Genomic DNA, 11,304 nt, shown 5'->3' on the forward strand with positions numbered 1-11,304 from the left:
TTTTCACAACTTTCATACACGACTTCATACATTGAGACTATGCATGCGGTAATTTCCAATTACATATACACATTAGGGAACAACAAATAAACATCCCCAATTATACAGAAATAATGCAATTAAGCCATACACATGAAAGCATAAGAATCAGATTAATGTACAACACAAATAGGCCATAAAGTACATACACAATAATGACTACTAAACTACCATACACAGATGGTCTCCAGTGTTAGGATGGTTTCCGTTTGCATCCGCCCTCTCCTTGCTAGTCATCTCCATTCGGTCTTCTGCCCTACCGTTGTGTTGTAAGTCAACCATCTCCACCCTGAGGTACTGCATCATTATCCATATGAAGCAGATGGGAAGATGGCTCATATAATGATGTTGGATGAGAACGAGGTGGTATGACTGGTGCATCTATGTACTCAACATCTAGACTATCGTCCAACAAGAATGATGTGGATGGGGTGGTAGGAGAGTCATATGGGGTACGCAAACCTGAAGGGCTAGCAGGGATGAAGGAACATCTCTGACATATGGTTTGCTACTGGACGGCTCCGCAATATCAACTCCTGTCGAATATGCATATGGTGTTGACGGGCCAAACACGTGCTCACTCTATACAACATGCAGCTCATCAAAGCGGCTCCGTGAACCACTATCCACATGCAGAGCAATGTCCTCCTCATACTGGAACAGCTCGACCTCCTTATCTAGGTGGGTGAGGTTGAGGTACATGGGCCCATTTCCAGTTGTCCATTCTTGTGGACAATCCTCAATCCAGACCTCACCAATCCCTGTACTACAGGATTTGGAGAGATCAGATCTACTTCCTCTAGTATGACAGCCTGCACTATAAAACAAAATTTAGTTAGTACATTCACATCATAAAATCCACATAACAGAAGTACAATGTGTGGGTTAATGTCTACTTACAAGGCTCATATATACAGTTGCGGTCCTACCCATGAAGCGTCATGTGATGGACTTATACCACCTGAAGTATGGGTCGTCCAAACGCAAAGGACCATCCTCTAGCTCCACTAGGATGGTATGCTCTCTCCGATCCTGCTATACATCCATATACATCCTATGGAAATTCATCCAATTGGTCACCCCTCGACTGTTTCTGTCAACTAATTGGAGGTCGTATACATGAAGATGTACCCCCGATGTCGAGAAGCGGTTGGGAATTCCCTGACGATAGTCAAACTAATGAAAAACTCAATTAGAGAGATACCACTCCATAATATGAAAATATATGAATGACACTCAAGCTACCCATAAGTCACACCCAACATGATAATCAGTGAGTTAGTTGACTATAATTTCATAGGTTTGCAACCTCTATATGAATTGCATAGAAATAGAAAAAAAGTTAAGCCAACTATACATATCTTTTTACAGAAAAATAGATTATCTATTATGAACTTAAATTGTGATTTGTGAATAAAGTACCTTATGCTCTCAATGCATGTCCAACTCGAACCTGTACTAGTGCAATGTATATGGTGCAATTGACGGAGCCCTAATGTCATCACTCCATTTGTACAAAATGAAAACATAAATATTAGAATGTAACCAAGTAGTAAGTACAACTTCATATGTTTTGGATAGAACACACAATGTCATGTGTATACAATTAGCAAAATTTTACAATGTCACAATTGTGATAGAATACATATTGATCTATTGCACATTGTTGAAAGCCAAACTGAGGCTTAACTTCATTGAACCTATTCTCTAAGAGATTGCTTTAGACCATATAAGGTTTTCTTTATACAGCAAACTAATAGAGACTTCCCCTGAGCAACAAACTTGGTTGCACCATATAGACCTCCTTGTGAAGATACCCATGTGGTAAGGCATTCGTTTTCAATTAACTAAAGCAAAAGCATAGGTAGTGGAACAAACAAAGGTAAGTTTCGCTAATTGTGAGAATGTGTTCGAATATTCTAAATTGTACTTGGAGTACATCTTTCAGCAACTAGACGAGCCTTCAGATGAGTCAAAGAACCATCAGTATTGATCTTCATGATATGCACCTGGCCAACCATAAACTTATCAATTGTCATTGTGCACACCTTTTCATCCATTGCAGTCTTCCAGGAAGAATAGGATAAGGCTTTAGAAACAAATTTAGAACAAAAAGATCGATATCTTGAGAAATTGGATAAATAGACGAGTAAACCAAAGGTGTAGCAGTTGAAGGTGGAGGAGGCTCTCCTCCCTTGAGTTGTTGTCATGTGCGCACCGACAAATTATAGGATGATCTAGGGGACTAGAAGGACTCAAATTAGATGAAGATGTAGGAAGATGAGTGGGTAGAGATCATATGCTAGAATTTGGAAGGCTAGGTAGAGGAAGGGACTCATCAAGGTTAGAAGGGCTAAGGAGTTATAGTAGGGTGGTGTAGACTCAAGGAAGGTAACATGAGTAGAAGCAAGAAAAGCGATGCAAGGTAGGATTGTAACTGTGATATCCATTTTGTGCACACGAGTAGCCTAGAAAAATTCATTTTACAACACGAGAATCCAACATATAACTTCAAGGATATATCGAATTTTTTGGATGGAGTGGGGGAACAAGATGACTGAATGAGATTTAGTCATCTGGATAGTGAATTGGGTGTTGTAGTACTCCTTACAATTATCACTACAAAGTACATTGACAATTAAATCAAACTACTTTATTTCAAAACAAATGACAAAAGATATTTAAACAAGTTAGAATGATCTTTTATTTAGGAAAAACCAAGTCATCTTTGCGTAGTTATCAACAAAAGTAACAAAATATCTATAAACAACTTTGATGCGACACAACTAGCCTCAAACATTAGAATGAACTAACATTGCAGGGCTAACTACCTGTTTCTTAACTCAGGAAACAGAACACAATGGCACTTTTGACAAGACTCTCACTGGACAGAAAGTCAAAGTAAAGAATCCAACTTGTCCAACAAAGGATGCCCATGACAGCAACGGATTTGAAGTGGTATAGCAGCAACAGTGCAAGAAAGAGAAGGAGCTAGCGAATCAAAGAAAAAAACCACTAGCCTCATGTCCTCTGCCCATTATCTTCCTCATCTTCAAATCTTGAATGACAATATAACGAGGAAAGGAGGTTATAGAACAATTCAGTGATTTTTTGATCTTTCTAACAGACGTGAGATTAAAGGGGAGTTTAGGAATGTACAAAGAATAAAAAAGAAAGACCAAGGGAGTGGGATTTATTGTTCCCACTTAATTATAATAGTGGCCCCATCAACAAAGGTAAAATGTGGTCGATTTTCTGAATACTGGAGGGCAAAAGAGAAAGTTGATTAGAATCTATGACCTAAGAGCTAGTGGAAGAGGCACTGGATGACGAGCAGACTGTAGGGCTACCTTTCTAAGCAAAGAGATACAATCAAAACACTTGGCTATAAATCAGATAAAAAGCATGGCTTAACAAAGCCTCACATACCAGTATGTGAGTGTGCATTTAGCAATGGATTTTGGACGGTGACTGATTGGTGATGTCTGCCGGCAACTATAAGGCTGGCTTGGAAAAATCTCATACCTATGTTTTGGAGCTTGAAATTCGGACCATAGATTTGGACTTCTGCAGATTTGGATAAGATGCAATATTTTATTTAAAAATATTTATAAAAAATTTGAAAAACTTTATATGCTCATTTGATGTGTCATAAAAAAATACTGACCATCCAATGTTTTTTTAAACAAAAGACATTGAATGGTCCAACGTCTTTTAGTTAAAAACACCATCCAACAATTTTTGCATGCCCCATGCAATGCTCAATAATTTTTTTTTTTTGTATTAGGAGTTATTTGGAGATTTAAATGATTTTTAACATTTTCTTTTAAGGCATAAAAATATTGGGAGTATTTAAACAACTATAATTTTTAACTTATAAATCTTTTTATCACTTTCAAACACAATGAGTGTGTTCTAAAACTTGAAAATGAGTAATTTCATTATATTTTTATGTACCATAAGTGCAATTTTAGTTTATAGTGGATAACGTTCAATAAATATTGTCATGAACTAATGTAAGATATAATCTAGTGAACAAACTTTGCACAAATAATTTTGCCATTTCAAACTACCAAAATATGGAAGAAAATAATGATAGAAAAAAGTACACCAACATTTATTTAAAAAAAAATCGAATTTACATACATAAAAGGACGAATATAACAACCTAACAGTCTTAAATTAACAAAAATAAACTAGTTGTTGTAGTGGTAGAAAAGGGTTCATGTAACTGACCCCAGACACCACCTACTAGGATTTAAGACATGGTTATTTTTTATTATTATTGTTGTTGTTGGTGGTGGTGGTGGTGTCTTAGACAAAAAGGTGAGCTTCCAAACTATTTACTTATAAATAATCTCCTAAAATGAATATTTAATACTGGTTACAATTTTTTTTGCCATTTGAATAAAGAGTTAGGCAGCCAAGAGTCAACACGAATTAGATATTTTGAAATGTTTAATTAACTATGATGGGAAGTGTTCATTTGAAAGATTGAAGGCAATCATATTCTATTTGGTTCGTTGAGTTCATCGAAGAAGTAAGAAGATGCCCTAACTGCATAAGAGCACAAGTCTTGCCAAGATAAGAGAATGAAGGTTTTGATGCAAGGGTCAAGCTATATGAATCCTTTTATAACAATAACCTAAGAAGATACACATTGGGCAAAAAGAGTTGAGTTCCCAATATCAAGCTATTATGAGATGATAGATCTAAATTGTTGTAGCCCAACTCTTACACTAGGTTAGAAAATTGAAGCACCTCATGTTTAGATTATGCTACAAGGTCACCTCCTTTGTCTTTTGATCTAGGAAACTCAACAACTTGAAATTTTCGTTCAATCCTTAAATGTTTGCATACATGCATTGCATCAAGTAGACATTCATTTTTCAAATCAAAGCCCTAAATGTCAAGAAAATAAAAGAAATCATCTGATTCCAAAATTCGAGGCTAATATGCCTTCACAGTTCAACTTGGGATAGCAGACTTCAATGAGCATGGTTTTTCTTATGAAGTCCTTGAAAAACCATATTTTTTTAAAATTGAAATTGCATTTCCACTTTATACTTACTTCATCCATTACATGAGGTCTAGTTCAAGAATAATAGTCAATCTTAACCTCATATGCATTAGTTAAATGATTTATATTAAGTCTGACATTTGCATTTGCATGGAATTGTCACTTGCATCTAGTTTAGTTTAAGATTAGTGTTTCCATATATCATTTTATTTGCATCGTATTTCAAACATACATCATCATGAAAATCAAAACCAAGCATCATGTACCTACCTTGAAAGAACATTTTATTTTCGTAAAATCCAACATGTTCTTGACATCAAATTTAGTCTAGGAAAACATGATGATGTATGTGTAAAAATTTCGGTAGAGTCTCCCCTTAAATCGATTATACCGATCCATACTTGGACTTGTTCAAATAGAACTATTTTCATTGGCAATCGATAACAGTATTTTCACAACTTTCATATACAACTGTCTACATTCACACTACATCGAAGTGCTGTAAAACTTTTTGGCAGAGTCTCCTCTTAAAATCGAGTATACCCAACTTTCATCGGCAATCGATAACAGTATTTTCAAAACTTTCATACACAACTATTTAAATCCACACTACATCGAATTACTGTAAAAATTTATATGGAGTCACCTTTTAAAATCGAGTATATCCATCCATGGTTGCACCTGTTCAAAGAAAACAATTTTCATCGGCAATCGATAACAATATTTTCACAACTTTCATACACAACTTCATACATTGAGACTACACATGCAGTATTTTCCAATTACATATACACATTAGGGAACAATAAATAAACATCCCCAATTATATAGAAATAATGCAATGAGGCCATACACATGAAAGCATAAGAATTAGACTAATGTACAACACAATATAGACCATAAAGTACATATACAATAATGACTACTTAATTGCCAAACCCAGGTGGTCTCCAATGTTGGGGTGGCTGCCGTTTGCGTCCGCCTTTTCCTTGCTAGTCATCTCCATCCAGTCTTCTGTCCCATCGTTGTCCTGTAAGTCTACCATCTCCACCTTGAGGTACTACATCATTATCCATATGAAGCGGATGGGGAGATGACTCATATAATGATGTTGGATGAGAATGAGGTGGCATGACTAGTGTATCTATGGCCTCAACATCTAGACTATCGTGCAACAGGAATGATGTGGATGGGGTGGTAGGAGAGTCATACCGGGTATGCAAACTTGAAGGGCTAGAGGATGAAGGAACATCTCCGACATATGGTTTGCTACAGGACGACTCCACAATATCAGCTCCCGTCGAATATGCATATGGTGCTGACGGGCCAAACATGTGCTCACTCTGTACAACAGGCATCTCATCGAAGCGACTCTGTGAACCACTATCCACATGCAGAGCATGTCCTCCTTATACTGGAGCAGCTCGACCTCCTTGTCTATGCGGGTGAGGTCGAGGTACATGTACCTGTTGCCTCTCGTCCATTCTTGTGGACAATCCTCAATCCAGACTTCACCAATCCCTGTACTGCAGGATTTGGAGAGATCAGATCTACCTCGTCTAGTTTGACAGCCTGCAGTATAGAACAAAATTTAGTTCGTACATTCACATCATAAAATCCACATAATAGAAGTACAATGTGTGGGTTAATGTCTACTTATGCGGCTCATATATACGGTTGCGTTCCTATCCATGAAGCGCCATGTGATGGACCAATACCACCTGAAGTATGGGTCATCCAAATGCAAAGGACCATCCTCTAGTTCCACTGGGATGATATGCTCCCTCTGATCCTGCTATACATCCACATACATCCTATGGAAAGTCGTCCAATCGGTCAACCTTCGACCTTTTAAGTCAACTGATTGGAGGTCGTACCCATGAAGATTTACCTTGATGTCGAGAAGGGGTTGGGAATGCCCTGCCGATAGTCAAACTGATGAAAAACTCAATTAGAGAGATACCACTCCATAATATGAAAATATATGAATGACACTCAAGCTACCCACAAGTAACTCCCAACATGATAATCAGTGGGTAAGTTGACTATAATCTCATTAGTGTGCAACCTCTATATGAACTGCACAGGAACAAAAAAAAAAGTTAAGTGAACTATACATATCTTTTATAGAAAAACCAATTATCTATTATGAACTTAAACTATGATTTGTGAATAAAGTACCTCATGCTTTCAATGCATGTCCAACTCGAACCTGTACCAGCGCAATGTATGTTGCGCAACTGACGGAGCCCTAATGTCATCCCTCCATCTGTACAAAATGAAAACATAAATATTAGAATGTAACCAAGCAGTAAGTACTACTTCATATGTTATAAAGTACAACTCCATTATAACAGAAGTTGCTACTAACTGGTATGCTAATGGTAATCGCTGAAATGGATGATCATCTATGTCCTTCGCAATTTGTAGCATACTCAGGCGAGAAGGAGCTAAGGAGGGGCATCTCTCTCATGCCTAGATTTGAAGTAAACATAAAGTACAGAAGATCTCCCTACTTGAATGGTGTGTGGCGCAACACATCTCTCTGTACAACCACGTAAAAGTCGTAGATCCTTAACTATACAAACTAATTTGCGTAAGGTCCTCTAACGGTAGGAGGAGCATCAGATAGGAATAATTGTCCGAAATATCGCAAATTAATGTCCCACATATCAAGCGCAATATGTGGGTTCATGCAAAGAAGATAACCGTCTGATCATCCGCATTTTCTGGTAAATAACTGATCTGCTCTTGTAGATATTGCATACGGATACGAGAAACGTGCATTGTGGTGTCAGTTGGCATAACTCCTAACAACCGGTGGCATATACGGTGCAATCCACTCGTCCCTGGCAGTCAACCTCACCGTTTGCTGGTTCACACGTATGACTAGTGATGAGCCTTTCGTCAATGGGCAGTTCGAACAAAATTGCGACATCCTGTAACATGATCGTCGCCTCACCATGTGGTAGGTGGAACATATGTGTCTCCAGCATCCATCGCTCCACGAAGTTCATCGCTAAATGTCAATCTAGTTGGATAGGCTATAAGTCGTAGAATCCTACCCTATGGATCTATGAAATGATGTGGTTGTACACATTGAAAAAGTGCTCCAAAAACTACATCCCCCCTTGACAATCTAGGGGCTCTATATAACCATCGGTCCATGCTCGGGTGGACCACCGGTGCTGATCGATCAACATCTAAACAAACGATCACTTGGCCCTGGATCAATGCTAAAAAATGGAAAAGTTAAATATAGTCACTAATTAAATCAAATAATATAAGGTACAAACATATTCTCTAAAACGAGGCTTGTGTATATGGACTTTCCTATTGTCTTATGCTGAGTTTCCTGATTTTAAGTCGTCCATGAATGACGTGATCAGTCAATGCGATGGGCCAACTTCATCCCCATTGTTGAACTTATAGGTCACGCCCTAGTTTTGATAATGACAAATACGATTGTATTTAATAAATATCTAGTTTATGTGGAGGTTCATACTAGCATATCATCAATGGCACGTGAAAGCTCAAAGCTTGAAGACAAACTCATGCTCTTAATTGTAATAATTTTAGTGAAATTTGTCTGTAATAGTAATTAGGGTTATCGGTTTGTAATAAGCACACACATCACATGCATGATTTATTTTGTAAGCTCAAACAAACCATGAATGAGAAAATGACCATAGAAAGACCTTAGGGTGTACCATTCGGTCGACCGACACCGGACTTTTTTGATGTTTTCAAAATTGGACCCCAAGTGCCTCTAGAACACTCACACTTTCACATATATTTGCTAGGCACTTGAATAGGGCTTGTTTGTTTCAAAACGGGACCGAAATGCACACACGATGCACTTTCGGTCGACCAGCCAAGTCAGTTCATTTTGGCCTGGTCGATCAAAGACATCCTGGGTCAAAGTTTGACCACCCGGTCGACCAGCAAAGGTAGTTCAAAAGGGCCTGGTCGACCGAAGCTCCTTTGGGTCAAAGATTGACCACTCGGTCAATCGAAACTTGTAGTTCAAAAGGCCCTGGTCGACCGAAACCCTCATGGGTCAACAGTTGACCATCTGTCAATCGAGAACTTTTGTACTACAACTACCTGGTCGACCAGAGGGTTCTCGGGAGAATTCCCAGCGGTCTGGTCGACCGAACCAGGCAGTTCAAAATGCCCTGGTCGATTGAAACTCAAAAAATTGGGAAATCGCCCTCTCTGGTCGACCGAGCCTTTCAGTTCAAAAGTCCCCTGGTCGACCGAGCCATTTGAGTCCTGGTCGACCGAACCATTTCTGGTCGACCGGACCTCTCGGGTTGCTCCTATATTTTTACCGCGGTTAAATGTTTTAAACATGGTTAAATTGATTTAAATGTCATTAATCTTTTCTAACAATCCCTAATAGGTTCCCCACGGTCAAAATTTTCAGTATGTCTATATATACCCTTTCATTGGTGGATTAAGTACCGATTAGCAAAAAGATTAAGAAAATCTCTCTCAAGCAAAAATATTTTATTTTTTTGCTTCTCACTGCTCATACTCTTTTCAAATCTACTCAAGCTTACCTTCTTCATCTATCTATATCATTTGTAAGTGCTTTGAGTGTATATTCTAAACGGTTTTGCTCTCATTGTTTAAAGTGTTTGGATCGATTTTTCTCTCGAGAGCATAACCTAAGTTTTCTTAGGAGGCTTTGCTAATAAGCCTACTCTAAGAAGACTTGTGGTAAACTTCCGAGTGTTGTATCATCATTGCAAAATCTTTGGAAGTTTATATTTGTTTTTTGGTTTGCAAAAACATATTTCAAGCTTACTCAAATATCTTGTGGAATTTACTGAACTATTTGTGAAAAGATATTTGTGCTTGTTACACTAATCTTTGTGGTAATATTTATACAAGTATTTATATCATTTATCGAAAACAAAGATTATCTATTTTGCAAATCCAAGCATATACACATTTGTGTGATTAAGATATTCTTTGATTGATATTCTTGAGGCTTATTTGGTGGTATGTGTAAACATGTTTGATTAAATATCTTGAGATACACAGATTATTATTGACACTCTCACGTACTCACTACATTGATAGAAAACATCTTTGAGAGTTAAACTGCTTAGACCACATTAAGCTTACATTATTAAATCATCTGTGGTGTATGTGTTTGTGTGCATTTGTGGTACAAATCTGCTTTACGTGAAAGCACTTATATATTGTGCCGTTTAATTGTATAACTGAGAGATTCCAGGCGTGGCCTGAGGGGGCGGTAATCCAGTCCGGTAAGGATTGGTGTAAAGGTTGAGGTCAGCCTTGTGGTAATTTGACCTGGTTTGTATAGGTGCCGCTCCACCCATTTAAGTGAGCAAGTCATTGTGATAATCCTTGTGCTGGTTAGCCAAGGCGAGGACGTAGGTAGTTGGCCAAACCTCGATAACAAATCTGTGTGTCATCCTTTCTTTACTGCTTTCTGGTGCTTGTATGATTGTCTAAATTGCTTTATTTAATTTCTAGTATATTTACATTATTTGCACTAGATTCACCATAGGCTTGTGAACATACTGCTGTTAGTAGGAATACCTAGGAGATAAATTTTAAAAATACCAATCCACCCCCCCTCTTGGGATCACGGTAAAGCTAACACCCAAGTAGGGTCTTTCTCTGACACTTTGTGCGGTTATGTCCTTGTTCATAGTATATGCTACACGTGTTCTTCTTCCTACCTTACCTTATGTCCATCTCATTATACAGACGTGAGCTCCTAGAACGACCTTTATATCAAACTAACGCAAGATTTCCATACAATGTTGACAATGAGGATGGTGGCTAGTAAGCCTTGTGCCTAATTGAGTTAAAATAGGCTACATATGTCATATACTTTTTAGCAGTGTTGTAGCATGGGTCAACAAACTTGGCAGTGTTCAGTCACGTCTTAGCACATACAACTAACAGGTGGAAGCAAGGAGAGTGTAAATCTTGTTACTTCCCATATGAGCATTGACATCCATTGATTCTCAAAGTTTGAACATTCTTCCTTTTATGTGGCTTTTGTTGCACCGTTGTTATACTAAATGAACCAATGGACCTGTTGAACGTTGTGACTCGATGTCCAATTGCCTTAAGCTTCCCTCTTTCCATGGCTAATAGTATATGTGGAGTCATTGAATTTCCTTTAGCAATTGCCTTATGAGTATCCACTATCCACCCGTCGGCTATTGAAATAATGTGCTACATGATAAAATGTCAGT

The 11,304-nt window shown here is 38.0% G+C and overlaps 1 long non-coding RNA gene across 2 annotated transcripts; it reads right to left on the reverse strand.

Annotated features, from left to right (window-relative positions):
• On the reverse strand, positions 1-3,508 carry LOC131150474 (uncharacterized). Of its 2 annotated transcripts, XR_009135550.1 has the most exons (4): positions 2,871-3,508; positions 1,462-1,543; positions 940-1,215; positions 1-856 (listed from the first exon to the last, which is right to left on the reverse strand). It is a non-coding gene; the product is annotated as an uncharacterized LOC131150474 (long non-coding RNA). The 2 variants fall into 2 exon arrangements; XR_009135549.1 differs by lacking the exon at positions 1,462-1,543 and having other exon boundaries at positions 2,871-3,447.
• Between the last annotated feature and the right edge of the window lie 7,796 nt (positions 3,509-11,304).

The sequence above is a fragment of the Malania oleifera genome, chromosome 3, assembly GCF_029873635.1.
Source record: "Malania oleifera isolate guangnan ecotype guangnan chromosome 3, ASM2987363v1, whole genome shotgun sequence".
Taxonomy (NCBI): domain Eukaryota; kingdom Viridiplantae; phylum Streptophyta; class Magnoliopsida; order Santalales; family Ximeniaceae; genus Malania; species Malania oleifera.